We start from the raw sequence: 15,020 nt of genomic DNA on the forward strand, positions 1-15,020 counted from the left end.
CTCAAATAAATTTTAAAAACATCTCCTCGGGGGAGGATTAAAAATCTATTTTAAGAAAAGGTTATTTTCAGGGTCCTCTCTCAGAAAGTAGTGAGGCAGGGGGAGTCGCAGACTCACCGCGGCGGCATGTTCTGCACAGACACCCGCCAGAGTCTACTACGCTTCTGCAGACGAGAGGTGGCCTGGATGATTGATTATTAGTGAGAGCTGGACGTAGATCATCATGAAGATATTCCTACAAAAATATTTATACAGACCTGTAAAATGTTAAAGATTTGTTATTTTACAAGTTCACGAGATCCACACCAAAACCCTGATTTACTTTAATGTTAAAAATTACTTTTGTTGTTTAGAAAAATGTTCAGTGGGAAATCATGAGCTATATCCATTCACATAATAAATATTTGCTGTGAGCACCGCCTGGATTCTAGGCTGTTTTTCTCGCAGTGACTATTTTAGCACTGTGCTTTCACAGCCACAGAAATAGAGAATTCCTTTTTAGACACTGGCTGTCATGGCTTCGTGGGGGTGGCAGGACCCAGGCAGCTCCCTGCAGCTCCGCGTCGCCCCGTGGTAGTTGATGCTCGTACAGCGAGTCTTTGGTACCCAAGGGGCATGGGAGTGATTCTTAATTTAACTTACGTTCCCTGCTGACCCTCGGAGAAGAGGCCGGGCAGCCAGCAGATGCTGCGTTTGAAGGGAATGTTCAGGAACGAGGTGGGTGGGCAGAGGTGTGATGGGTCAGCACAGGCAGCTGGTGGGCCAGCAGCAGGGGCTGGGACCAGGCAAAAACTGTTTGGCCAGTGGTCTCTGAAGAGCTAGCAGGAAAGTGACCGCTGGGTCAGCTCTATCACTTGCCACGTCTTGGGAAGCATGGAAGCAGCGCTGGCCTGGTAAGTGCTAATGGGACGTCGGCCGGCGCACCTCCAGGCATTGGGTACTCTGGTCTGTGCTGTCCCAGCGAGACCTACGCCGGAGGCAGTTTGAGGGGGTGGTGTCCAGGCTGCATCCCAGAGGGTCCTGATTGGGGTCCCCGAGCCCCTGCTTTCCTGCCCCAAATTCTCACCTTCTCCAGGAGCCTCCTCCGCTTTGAGGTGAGGGAGCCAAGCCTTCTGAGCCCCGGCCCTGGCCGTGCCCACTCTGGGAGGGGAGAGCACGGGAAGACATGTGCAAACCCCCCTGTTCTACTGGGTGTCAGCGTGCGTCTGCACGAGAGTCTTCCCACCCGTGCTTGGGAAGGGACCGTGATTCTCTGGTGGCTGGCGCTTCCTGGGCAGGGGCATCGGATGCCATGCTGATGATGTTCGATCGTTTGAAAACCTTTTGGACGCTTTTACAGGAGAGAGCCTAATGGGTAGGAGGATGTTGGTGGTGTCGGGGAGGACAGATGGTAGCTTAGGTGACAAGCCTCGTGCTAAGTGAGGTAAGTAAACAAGACCTGGACTTCACACACTGCCAGTGGCTGATAAGCATATCCGGAGAGGAAATGCTGGCAGTGCGGCCACATGTGCCTGTTTTTAAGCTCTGTGCCGTGTATTTGACAATGAGATGGTAAGCTATCTAATGCACATCGTGGTGGTGTGGTCTGCGCACATTGTGAGGAACTCCCACAGCTGGTTAGTGAACACGCCGCCACCTAGCAGCGTGTCCTTCGGTTTGGAGGGCATTGGCGGGCATTGGCGGGCATTGGCGGGCATTGGCGGTTCCTCTCAGCGAGGCCGGGTGCAGTGCAGGGCTAACACGCAGCCACTGTGCTGCTGGGTCAGGACTTCTTCGTCTGCCCGGAAAGTCTCCCTCCTCGCCGCTCCCCGTTTTCCTGCGCCCCAGCCCTGGGAACCACTCCAGCACTGTGTTTCTATGACTGCGACGTTTTTTTAGATTTTGCATATAAGTGACGCCACCCAGTACTTGTCTTTCTCTGTCTGGCTCATTTCCGTAGCGTAGTGCCTCACGGGCCATCCTGTTGTAGAAAATGGCAGGATGTCCTTCTTCCTGGTGGCTGGGTGATATTCCAGAGTGTGTGTGTGTGTGTGTGTGTGTGTGTGCGCATGCGTGCACATATTTCCTGTCTTTTACACAGATGCATATTTTTCCTTCATCCATGTAGACCAGCGGTTCTCAACCTGTGGGTCGAGACCCCTTTGGGGGTCGAACGACCCTTTCACAGGGGTCGCCTAAGACCATCAGAAAACATATAATTACGTATTGTTTTTGTGATTAATCACTATGCTTTAATTATGTTCAGTTTGTAACAATGAAAATACATCCTGCATATCAGATATTTACGTTAAGATTCATAACAGTAGCAACATTACAGTTATGAAGTAGCAATGAAAATCATTTTATGGTTGGGGGTCACCACAACATAAGGAACTGTATTAAAGGGTCGTGGCATTAGGAAGGTTGAGAACCACTGTTCTAGAGTGTCATGGCTTCAGGTCTTACGTTCAAGTCTGGAATCCTTTTTGAGTTCGTTATACTTCCCACAGCACCTTTGTACGAGCGAAGCTTCATAAAATTGCGGGAGACATTTCCCATGTAGTCCATGAACTCGTCATTTTCTGATGGCTGACGGGGAGATAGTGCGGAGCCAGCGTGCTTCTCTCACCCTCGCCAATGCCAACGCGCCCAGAAGGTGGCTTCCTGGGAAATGGAGAAGCAAATTAAAGACAGAAAAAGCAAATTCCTGACCAGCCATCTCCCCACATATACACCTTTTCCTCGACAGATTGTAGAAGCTAAATTCACAACATTCCAGTCATTTCTCCACTATTCTGAATTGTACCTTAACGTTTACAAAGCAGTTTTCATAAATTCTCTCTGAAAACAGGCGATGAGACCCCACCCCTTTTCATGAAAGGAGAGGGTATGTGGCTTTACCTGCCACACGGGCCCGCCCTGGACAGCGCCCGGCCCAGCCTGCGCGCTGCTGCGGGCGCTGGCCTGGCGCGCTCTCTGTTTCTCCGAGTCCCCGAGCAGGAGCAGCGGCAGGTGATGTGGAGGTGACAGGACAGTGCTGGAAACAGACCCGTGGAGCTTCCTAGAGGGCACCGCTGCAGTTCCCAAATTAGGGCAAGTAAAGTGCCTTGTCTTGACCTCCCTCCTCCAAAACAGCAAAAAGTGTATTTCTGCTTCGCACCAGTGTTGCAGGGTGGGGATGTGGGCTTCTAGCAACTGAGACCGTGAACAGGGCAGTCTTTCTGAGGTGGTGGACATGTTTGTTATCTTGTTTTGGTGATGATGTCAAGGTGAGTGACTAGATCCAAACCTGTCAAATTATACACTAAATATGTGTAACTTTGTATGTATTAAGTAGAACTCAGGAAAGGTGAAAACATTACATTGCTGTGGCAGCAGGAGAACCTACAAGCATGTGTGGAAACACTGAAGGGTGTGTGTGGAATCACCGCTGTGGGCGTAGCAGTGGCCTGGATGCTGGGGCAGGGTGCTGGGGGTCCCTGACCTCTTGCCTCCACCGTCTCCTGTCACCATGTGCTTCAGTGTAGACAGCAGGTAAGGGTCTTGTGTTTTAGATTCCTGCCTGTCAGATAGATTTTCCTGTCGACTTTTATGATACTCTAGTGTCCCAGTGTACAAAATTTGTGCACTTGGGGGCAGGAGGTATCTTAGCCCAACCTGTGCCCTCTCGCAGTCTGAGAGCTCTTGGGGGATGTCTGACTGTCAGTTGGACATCCTTAGTGCTGCTGCAGAGGCGGGAGAGGCTCCCGCCACCACCGCTGCGCTCACCAGCCATGAGTACGGCTTCTGGCTGAGCGGTGCTCCCCCTGTGGGAATGCACTGACCACCAGGGGGCAGCTCCTGCATTGAGCGTCTGCCCCCTGGTGATCTGTGTGCGTCATAGCAACTGGTCGTTCCACTGTTGGGCCAAAACAGGCTCTCCAACATCCCCCAAGGGGTTCGGGATTGCAGGAGGGTGCAGGCCAGGCTGAGGGACCCCACTGGTGCACAATTGGGGTTGGGGAGGGATGCCTGAGGTTGGCCAGCCAGAGAAGGATCGTGGGAGGGCTCCAGGGCATGTCCGGCCCATCTTGCTCAGTCCGTTCAGTTCCTATTGGTCAGATCCCAGCAGCAAGCTAACCTACCGGTGGGACCATCTGCCCCCTGGTGCTCAGTGCATGTCATAGCGAGAGGTTGAGCGGACTTAGCATATCAGTAGCATATTACGCTTTGATTGGTTGAATGGGCGACTGGACAGCCGGACACTTAGCATATTTTATTATATAGCAGTGGTTCTCAACCTGTGGGTCGCGACCCCTTTGGGGGTCAAACAACCCTTTCACAGGGGTCGCCTAAGACCATCGGAAAACATATAATTACATATTGTTTTTGTGATTAATCACTATGCTTTAATTATGTTCAACTTATAACAATGAAAATACATCCTGCATATCAGATATTTACATTACGATTCATAACAGTAGTAACATTACAGTTATGAAATAGCAACTAAAATTTTATGGTTGGGAGTCACCACAACATGAGGAACTATATTAAAGGGTCGCGGCATTAGGAAGGTTGAGAACCACTGTTATATAGGATTGTAAATGTTTCCTTTGGAAACAATACTGCTCCAAGCTGTTAAAATGGCTATGAAAACATTACAAATAAATGAGACCATCAAAGATCGCAGGTTAAGGGGAATGGCTTTTGAGTCTCTGTTAATAAGCAAGATGTTAACAAAAGCAGGTTTTGAAAGGAAACGAGTCCCCTCTGTGCTTGCTGAGGAGGGGCTGTGCCTGCCAGCCGGGTCCAGGACCCCGGGCAGCTTGCTGGGAAGACACTGGCCTTCTCGGCCTCTCAGAGTCGAACTTGACCAGCAAGAACGTTGACAAATGGATTGGTTGGATTTCGGCTTGATCACTCTCTGGAAGAAGTAAGGGGGACCCAAATTATTTAATCTCGGTGGTGGTTCCCTGACCTTGGCGCTCCAGCCTCCCGTGTGGTGTGGAGGCCTACTCTGGCCACAGTGCTCAGGCCATGTGCGGCCAGGGGAACCCGGGGCCAGAGGGCACGCCCAGCCGGCCAGCCCCGCCCACTGCGGGAAGCAGAACACTTTGTCCGCTTCCATAGGACCCTGCTTTCTGCTGTCCCCCCGCCCCCAGCACTCATGGGGAATGAATGAGAAATGCATTAGATCTGAGACCCCTGCCCCCAAAGATTAGAGGGACGTTCATGCTAAGCGCAGAGGAGCCAGGGAGAACCGCTGATGCACAGAGCCTGAGGCAGGGTCACCTTCCCTGGGTCTGTGGAGCCTCTTTGTGGGAGAAGCTAAATGCCAGCCATCCTCAAATGACCACATCCCATAACCCGAAAGCTCACGTTAAAGACAGTTTGTAAAGAATCGGCCATATTTTCCTGGTGGTTAGATCCCCGGCCTCTTCAGCCTGTGCCTGGAGCAGAGGTCTCTGGAGAAAGTGTCGTGCGTGTGTGTGTGTGTGTGTGTGTGTGTGTACGCACATGTGCACAGTGGAGGCCTTAGTTTTGTGACTGTGACGTGGAAGGACTAGTGAGTGCTGGGTCTGTGGTCTTGGGATTCTCAGGGCAGCTTGGCGCCCCAACCCCAGCTGTTACACCCACAATATTCCCTGGGAAATGGTTCAGGAGCGCAGGAGACCCACTGGCCCCTCCTTCTCCCCTAATTGCAGGAAACACCGGACCTCATCTGCCCCCTGGGTCTCAGCTCCAGGAAGGGGAGCCAGCACTTTTCCCAGGCAACAAGCTGCCGACGCTGCTATTTTTTATTATTTATTTTTATTGATTTAAGAGAGGAAGGGAGAGGAAGAGAGAGATAGAAGCATCAGTGATGACAGGGAATCATTGATTGGCTGCCTCCAGCACGCCCCCTACTGGGGACCGAGCCTGCAACCCAGGCATGTGCCCCTGACCGGAATCGAACCTGGGACCCTGCCGTCCACAGGCTGACGGTCTGTCCACTGAGCCAAACTGGCTAGGGCATGATGCTGCTAGTTTTTGTCGGCTGAGTGGGGCCAGGCATGGAGAGAGCTGGGAATGTGGTTAGGTGCTTATGCCAGAGTGGAGAGGATGCACCAGGGCCCTGCCTCAGTCTTCACTTTCCAGAGCAAGCATGCCGGCCTCAGGGTTCTACAGGTCGGCGCCTGCGCGCCTGCTGCGCACGGACACCTGGGCAGGGCAGATGCCTGGCCGTTGGCGCAGAGCTCCCCAAGGTGCAGAGGTGCCGGAGCCGGTGGGCCCACCGTGCACATGTTTCCATCAGCACTGGTCCCGAATCTGGCTCCTTATAATCGTGCAGGGACACCGGGCCCAGGCCCCAGCTCCAGGGATTAGACTTGGGGAAGCCTGTGCGTCTGTGCTTATTTTTAAAACTTCTCCAGTCATTCTGATCAGGGAACTGCTAACGTGGACCCTGGAGTCGCTATCCCCTCCCAGTTGGTCCGGGAGGGCTGGTCCAGGGCTGAGCGCACAGGGGAGGGGAGCCGGAGGGAAGGGACTTCGACCATGCAGGGTCCTGTCTCCTCCACGCGCCTCACCCGCCTTTGTGCCGAGTCTACCCCTCTGCTGGGGCCACGTTGAAATGCGTGTTTTCCTGAGGAGCTGCTGGGAGCATAGGCCCCGCCTGTCCCGCCCGGAGTGGCTGAGGGGCCTGGACAGCTGAGCTTCATCGCCTGCCGTTCTCCGTGTGAGGATTTCTGTAGATTCACACTCACTGCAGTGCTTATTGGCAGTTATGATTTTTGATCTTATGGTGAGTTAACCCTCAAGGAAACTGGTCCTCGGCACCGAAGTTTAACAAACTACCAGGAGGAAACAGGAAGCAGCTTCGCACCGTGTGCTGAGGACAAACCAGGGGTGAAAGTGCGGGGCCTGCCTCCCACGCCTGCTTTCTGCTCTGCAGCGTCCAGCGCGGCGAGGGCGGAGGCCTGGAAACGGAGGCGCAGGCGCAGGAGAGCAGTCACAGGGCAGAGTCTCCGTTGTTTTGTGTGAGGGGAGATCATTTCTCTTCCCGTGGGGACTTCTTACAGAGCCCTGACTTCTGCCCAGCAGAGCCGGATTCTGGGTCACCTGCAGAGCACAAAAGGGGTGTGAAGTAGTTACAACTTTGCAAAAGGCCACACACACACGAAGTCAGTCCTGCTCTGTCCTTATGTCACCCCCTGAAGACACTTCCTGGGGTTGCATTCCAGAGCCAGACCTCTAGCCCTCAGGTGGCGGCCCTTGTGTCTTAGGCCCAGGTGGTCAGGATTGGAGCTCCTGGCACTGCAGTGTCCCCCGGATCTTCTGAGTAAGGAACGGATTGCACTGCAGCCGTTAGGACCACAGCTGGTGCCAGGATGCTGTGTCCCTTGAATGCCAGCCCTGTGGGGCACAGTTCTGTCCCCTTGGGTATGTTGCTTGCAACTCGAATGTCGATTGTGGGGAGGCCTGTCGCTTTGACTGTCTTAGGAATGGAAAACGTAGAGGCTTCTGTATAGAATACCTGATCATTCAGGGTTTTTTAAAAAAATATATATTTTATTGATTTTTTTACAGAGAGGAAGGAAGAGGGATAGAGAGTTAGAAACATCGATGAGAGAGAAACATCGATCAGTTGCCTCCTGCACACCCCCTACTAGGGATGTGCCCACAACCCAGGTACATGCCCTTGACCGGAATTGAACCTGGGACCCTTCAGTCCGCAGGCCGACGCTCTATCCACTGAGCCAAATCGGTTATGGCCCACTCAGGTTTTTTTAATGCAAAAAATGTAACCAATAGACCATACATTTCTTATTCTGAAATTAGAGCCAGATTCCAAATGGATTCTGGTAAAGGGCTCTGACTCCTTTGTATCAGCGAGGCCCCTGGGTGTGGGCCATGGTAGACGTATTCCCGCGGCACCTCTCATTCCAACACCAGATGCCTGCCTGGTAGGTGTCCTTTCCCCTGAGCGGCTTCTCCACATCCTCCACCAGACCGGCACACCTGAGACACATTTTACATATGCACATATGTTCACAGTATGTTGGCAGTAAAAGGATGGAAACATGCATTGTGGGAACATGGGTCATAACGAAAGAACCAGGAATGGCCACATTAACGTCAGACACAGTGCAGTGCAGGGCGAGGAGCACGAGCAGGTGCGAGGAGGCCAGCCAGGCGCTTCTCACGTGTGCCGTCCCGTGTCCTGGCGTGACTGACTGAGACCGGGCGTGTCTTTGGCGACCCTGACAGCTTGGGGAGGACTTGTCCAATGTCCCACAGCCGGGATTACCTGGTGTTTTTCTCCTCATTAGTCCAGAGCCGCGATGTTAAACTCTCTTCATCTCATGGCTCACGTAAACTAGTGACTAAAATTCTGCGGCACGCCAAAAATGTCGTTTTTGCTGATCTGACAAGAAAATAGGTATAACTGTGATTCATTCACGCTGGAGGGCTATTGTTGTGTTGGCTGCTGTCATTTGTTTATTGGGCAACCTCTGGGAATAGGTCACCAGTTGAAAATCACTGCGCTGGAGTTAGGGGATTTGGGGGGGAGATTAGAGAGGTAAAGTGCTGTTCTTATCACATCACGTCCGGGGCGCATCACGTCCGGGGAGCATCGGCCATCTGGCGTGTCCATGTGTCGTTGACCTTGCTCACCTGGCGGGGGCGGTGTTTGCCAGGTTCCTCCACACTGAAGTCACTCTCCTGCCCACACTGCCCTCCTGAGACGGAAGTCCTAGGCACAGCCACACTTGGGGGGCAGGGAAGGAGGGAGGTACACTCCACCCTAAGAGGGGAGTCTGCATAATTTACTTAGAATTCTCCTGGGGAAATCTGTCCCTTCTCTCCCATGCATTTATTTACACAATCATTCATTTCCTTTCTTTTTAAAATTAGTGTCATCACATGCATGCATACGTCTAGAGATTTTTCGCTGGTGTGTCTAGGGTTTTATGAAAATGGACCCAGGTGGATGCAGTCCTTGGCTTTCTGCTATCCACACGGTCGGGAGTCCTCTGTCCTTCAGGAAGCTGCCTCATTCCACTGCTGTGCAGTGCTGGGCGAGCAGCTGCAGACCCCCTGTGCCTCCTCCTGTTGACTGGCACTTCATTCTCTTCTGTAACTGGCATAGCAGCGCTGTCGCGAGCACTGGGCAGGTCCCCTGACTCACGGGTGCCGGTTCTCTCCTGCCAGGAACTGGAGCGAGTTGCTACCTCGTACAGCGCGCCGGTGGCCCCCTTCGCAGCGTAGCTCCAAACTGTCTTCCCGTTCTCTCTGCAGCGGACCGGAGCTGCCCTCTGCACCAGGCCTCCTGACCTTCAGCGTCTTTTCACTCTCCCGTCCAGTGCGGAAGGGCAGCTCCCTGTGCCTGTGCCTGCGGCCCGGCTGCTCTGTCCACCGCGGGTGCTGCCTCTGCAGGGGCGCTGTCTTTCGCCTGCTTTTCAGTTGAGCGGTGGGTCTCTCTTCCTGACTGTAAGGCTTTTACGGATTCTGGACACCAGTTCTCCATCGTTGCACGTGCTGCATACAGCGGGCTCTTTGCAAGTGTGTGTCGTGCTTTGCTCTGTGGAAATGGCACCTCCTACCTGAGGACCCAGGCGGCGCGCAGTGCTGGGCCATCGCGTTGGGGCTCAGCTTCCACGGTGAGGAGCTCGTCTTCCGGTGGCTCCGCCCGAGGCCATGTCCACGGGGTGATAGTCAGTGTTCAGCAGCCTCTCGTCCTTAAAGAAGGACGAAAAGATCAACACAGTGTTTAACGCTGGGATTTTGTTGACAGAGCTAAGTTATTTTTGCCAGGAATACAGTCTCGTCTTAGACTGTGCTTCTCAGTAGTTTAATGAGCTTTGCTAAACGTATCTTCCATTTTCTGTTGCTGTGCTAGTCAGTTGCTAGAAAGATTCGCTCGTCATTGATCTGCATTTCATGAACATTTATGTATACTCATGTGTTTTCACCCTTTTACTCAAAGTAGCTCAGCAGCATGAAATTTAAATTTTTAATTGGAACTCCCTCTGGCTTCAGAGAGCCCTTAGTCTGTGGAATAGCAATGCCTGGAGCACAAGGTGAGGTTGGCTTATGAAGCCTCTGACATGTGAATCCAGCTGCACGTGACGGCTTTAGTACTGGACCTCGGACACCAGACGGGGCTTGTGGCGGAGGCCCAGTGGCTGCGGTGAGACATGTGTGGCCTGGTGGCTGCCGTGGGACATGCGTGGGCCTGGTGGCTGCGGTGGGGCATGCACGGGCCTCAGGGGCCCGGGTGGGGTGTGTGTGGGGCCCAGTGGCTGCGGTGGGACATGCGTGGCCCAGTGGCTGCCGTGGGACATGCGTGGCCCAGTGGCTGCCGTGGGACATGCGTGGCCCAGTGGCTGCCGTGGGACATGTGTGGCCCGGTGGCTGCCGTGGGACATGCACGAGCCTCAGGGGCCCAGGTGGGGTGTGCGGGCCCAGTGGCTGCGGTGGGTGTGCGTGGGCCACTTGCCCACTCGCTCCTGCACTGACTGGCTGCACACATCACCGACTGGAGCCCTAAGTGCTCTGTTGGGAGGAGAGCGAGGCCTGTCCTCAAGGAATTACGTGGAGAGAGAAATGGACGAACAGCCAGTTAACATATGTGTGAAGTACTGGCCAATGTGGTGGGAGAAAGAAAGAGCAAGGCTGGAGGCGGGCAGCAGCCATGGCAGACCCGGGTACAGGGGGTAGGGGCTGGGCAGAGAGTCGGATGTAGTCACGGATGGGCTATGAGGAGGAGGAGGAGCGAGGGAGGTGACATCTGAACAGAGGCCTGAACACAGTGAGGAAGCAAGGAGCCGAGGTTGTCTGGGGAGAGATGTCATGTTCACAGCAGGCAATTGGGTGACACAGCAGTGATGCCATGCTCACAGCAGCTGATTGGGTGACACAGCAGTGATGCCATGCTCACAGCAGGCAATCAGGTGACATGGCAGTGACGTCATGCCCACAGCAGTGATGTCATGCCCACAGCAAGGCCCTGCTGGGATGCAGTGACTGTGGCACTTGCCCCTTACTCTCCTGTCTCTGAACCCGGAACCTCCATCTTAGGAGGGAAGCCATCAGACAAGTCCCAGCTAAAGGGCAGTCTGCGAGTCCCTGCCAGCAGTGCTCAGGACTGAAGGGTCCTCGGCACAAGGGAGGTCATGGCCAAGAGGAGCCGCTGGAGACTTGAGGACTGAGCTGACGTGGGGTCCTGAGTGGGTCCTGGATTAAAGGGGGGTGGTAGGTAGAAAACTAAGGACTCTGGGTAAACTATGGACTCTGGTTAATGAAATATCGCTGTTGGCTTAGTGACTGTAACAAGTGTGTCATCCTGATGTAAGATGTTAAGGGAAACAAACAGTTCTAAGAAACAAAATTTATTGTAAGAAATAACACATACGCTAGATACCTTGATTTCCTCATGCTGTTTTCTTGAGTGATCGGGGGTATTTCCTTAAGAGAAGTATACGCTCGTAGTCTATGTTAGTGTCTATTTTTCCAAAAGCGCTTGTAGAGGTATCTGCGGAGATTAAACCTGTGCCCTCGCTGTCCCAGGGTCCCTGCTGAGCACGGGGCGAGGGCCCCATCCCCAGGGCCAGCACCGAGGGTTTCCATCAACTAGGAAAACCGAAAGCATCGGGTGCTGGGGGCGTGGGCATACGCCATGCAGACCTGCAGAACGGACGCGGTCTGGGCAGCTTAGTCACATCTGACGATTATGAGGCCCAGGTCATGCGGAATGTGTTTTGGAGTCACTGTGCTTCTCATTTCACCCTTGTATGTTTCAGAATTAGGCAGCGATCGTGAATAATAGGAGGTAAGGGCAAAGGTCAGCTATTGATTAATGTAGCTGAACTCATTAGTAAGACTTGAGGGAGCTCATGACATTTATATTTTATATGTTTATGAAATAGATGCTTGAGTTATAAAAATTACAACTTCTTTTCTGGTTGTGGAAAAATATGCCTAATAAACCCCTGGCAGTGGGCTGGCTGTCCGTGTGCTTTGTGAGCCGCGGTGCACCTTGTCTGAGGGCAGGTTTCACCAGGGATCAGTGCTCATTTTCTTTTTTTAAAAATATATTTTTATTGATTTCAGAGAGGAAGGGAGAGGGAGAGAGAGATAGAAACATCAGTGATGAGAATCATTAATCGGCTGCCTCCCCGCACGCCCCCCACTGGGGATCAAGTCTGCGACCCGGGCATGTGCGCTTGACCAGAATGGAACCCAGGGCCCTTCAGTCCTATCCACGGAGCCAAACCAGCTAGGGCAATGCTCATTTTTGGAGATGGGTAATTTTTTCTTTTTTTAAGTCCAGCCTTATTGAAGTAGACTTGATCACTAACATTGTAAGGTGTTTAAAGCAGCGGTTCTCAACCTGTGGGTCGCGACCCCTTTGGCGGTTGAACGACCCTTTCACAGGGGTTGCCTAGGACCATCCTGCATATCAGATATTTACATGACGATTCATCACAGTAGCTACGTTACAGTTATGAAGTAGCAACGAAAATAATTTTATGGTTGGGTCACAACATGAGGAACTGTATTTAAAGGGCCAGAAGGTTGAGAATCATGGGAAAGGGTACATTGTGGTGGTTTGATATATGTGCACATTGTGAAGGATTCCCCGCTAGTTAATTGACACATCCATCCCCTCACTTATTCATCTCTTTTTCTGGTGAGAACATGTAAGTTCTCCTCGTAGCCAGTTTCAGTTACAGAAGACCGTGTTATCAACCACAGAGCCAGCGTATTTACCCTGGGTCCTCGGGTCTTACCGCTGAACGGGTCCCTTCTACCAGCCTCTCCCTGCATCCCCCACCCCATAGCCTCGGCGACCACTTTCTACTGTTTCTATGAATGTGACTTTTGGGGTGTTGGTCTGGTCACTTCATTCCTGTGGTGTGTTGCAGCTTGGCCTAAGACGGTGGTTGGCAAACTTGCGGCTCGGCAAACTGCAGCTCACGAGCCACATGCAGCTCTTTGGCCCCTTGAGTGTGGCGGTATTTTGTGGAAGACCCACACTCAAGGGACCAAAGAGCCTCGCGTGTGGCTCGCGAGCCACGGTTTGCCGACCACGGGCCCAAGACAGTGTCAATTCTAATTCCATTGTAGTTATTTGAATTTTATTTGTTTCACCATTAATATTGTGTAATAAAAATGGCTTATTAAACTGACGGTGATTCTCCAAAATGATGGTACTCAGGTACCCCTTGCCTCCACAGCCGCCTCCCAGTGTGAGGAATGTCTAGGGTGCCCGTGAGGACACAGGACGGGTAAAGGTTAGCGGCATGGGTGCTCTCATGGCTGGAGAGTAAATGATGAGTGAAAAATAGCACTTCCCAGACCGTAGCTTAAGCAACAGAGTCCTGGCTCTACTCCGTAAGGTGCCCTAGGCGCGCACAGTGGTGCAGACCTGCGGGCCAGTCCTTGGATCACGGGTTGTGCCGGGCACCTCACTGAGCACCACTGGGTACAGTGGGGTGCTGGGTGGCTCACTCTCGAGAACCGGTTGGTAAACTCTCGCTTTAAGGTATTTTTCTTAATGTACTTGAATGAGGGTTGGTACCTGACTCTGGCCATGAGGATGAAAACATAATAGGCACCCACTTTTAAAAAGGATTGCAAAGCACTGTGGGCAGAGCAGTCAGACAGCGCCCCGCCGTCCCCGCCCCCGTTTCCACCCCCCTGCGCCGAGCTGGCTCCGGGCCTCTCCCTGGCGGGAGGGGAGCATTTACAGAACCAGGTCACCTCGGTGGCACAGGGAACCTCCACAAACTCAGACCTAGAGGCTTTACAGGCCACAGTTTCCCCGTTACCCAGTGAAGTTAGAAAACAAATCATAAAAAGACACTCTCTGGAGTAACCCACGGAGTGAGGTCGGGGCTTAGCCAACCCGCTCTGTGCCACACAGCCCCCCCGTGCCACACAGCCCCCCTTACCACGCAACCCCCCGTGCCACGTAGCCCCCCCGTGCCACGCAGCCCCCCCGTACCACACAGCCCCCCGTGCCACGCAGCCCCCCTTACCACACAGCCCCCCTGTGCCACGCAGCCCCCTTACCATGCAGCCCCCCTTACCACGCAGCCCCCCATGCCATGCAGCCCCCCTTACCACACAGCCCCCCGTGCCATGAAGCCCCCCGTGCCACGCAGCCCCCCTTACCACACAGCCTCCCTGTGCCATGCAGCCCCCCTTACCACACAGCCCCCCTGTGCCACGCAGCCCCCTTACCACGCAGCCCCCCTGTGCCACACAGCCCCCCTTACCACACAGCCCCCCTGTACCACGCAGCCCCCCTTACCATGCAGCCCCCCATACTACGCAGCCCCCCGTGCCACACAGCACCCCTGTGCCATGCAGCGCCCACGCAGGAGTGGCGGCAGGAAGGTGGATCCACCCGTGGCAGGATGGGGGCCTGCTCCCCAGCAGCCTGGGTTTTGGAATCAGGACACTCACCTGTCAGTGAGTCTAGCCTTGCTTTCCCCCGTCCCCTAATGAAATATTTAAACACCAGCAAGGCCCTTCCCACTCATCCCTGGAGAACAGGAGCCCCTGCTGTTGCTCTTAGGAGTTTCACTGACCAGTTTATCAAAATGGAATTGGAGCTCAGGTCTTGTCTGTCAGCATCGACGTCGCCCTGGGGTGTCTCTGTTAGCCATGCCGCGCATCCTGCTCCTGCGGAACGCTGCCGGCGGTGGAGGGAGCAGGTGAGGCCCAGCTTCATGATGAGACGGTTCTGGAGTTTGGATCCTAGCTCAGGCCCTTTCTCGCTTTGTGGATTGGAGCAGTGATTTCATATCTCATTGCCCAGGCTCCGCTTTGTTCAGTGTATCTGTGGGTAGATTCTATTTCGAAGGTTTGCTGTGAATCACTGGTGAGCTAACGTGACGACTGCTGTCTCTCGGGTGCTGGGGATGCTGGTCTCCCATCCGCATCGTGTACCCCGGGTACCGCCGGCAGTGTGGCTGGCCCGCCCTCTGTGGAGAAGACGGGTGCTGAGCCAGTGCTCAGGGCTGCACGGGTGAACCTGGGTGCACAGGGAAGTGGAAAGACAGCTT

General features: G+C 53.6%; 1 protein-coding gene across 1 annotated transcript in view; it reads left to right on the forward strand.

Annotated features, from left to right (window-relative positions):
- Positions 1–15,020, forward strand: part of NCK2 (NCK adaptor protein 2) — a 133,518-nt gene that overhangs the window by 74,908 nt on the left and 43,590 nt on the right. The gene's annotated exons all lie outside the window — the stretch shown is intronic.

Source organism: Myotis yumanensis, unplaced genomic scaffold, assembly GCF_028538775.1.
Source record: "Myotis yumanensis isolate MYYU_CA2020_CCGP unplaced genomic scaffold, mMyoYum1.0.hap1 SCAF_11, whole genome shotgun sequence".
In the NCBI taxonomy this organism is placed as follows: domain Eukaryota; kingdom Metazoa; phylum Chordata; class Mammalia; order Chiroptera; family Vespertilionidae; genus Myotis; species Myotis yumanensis.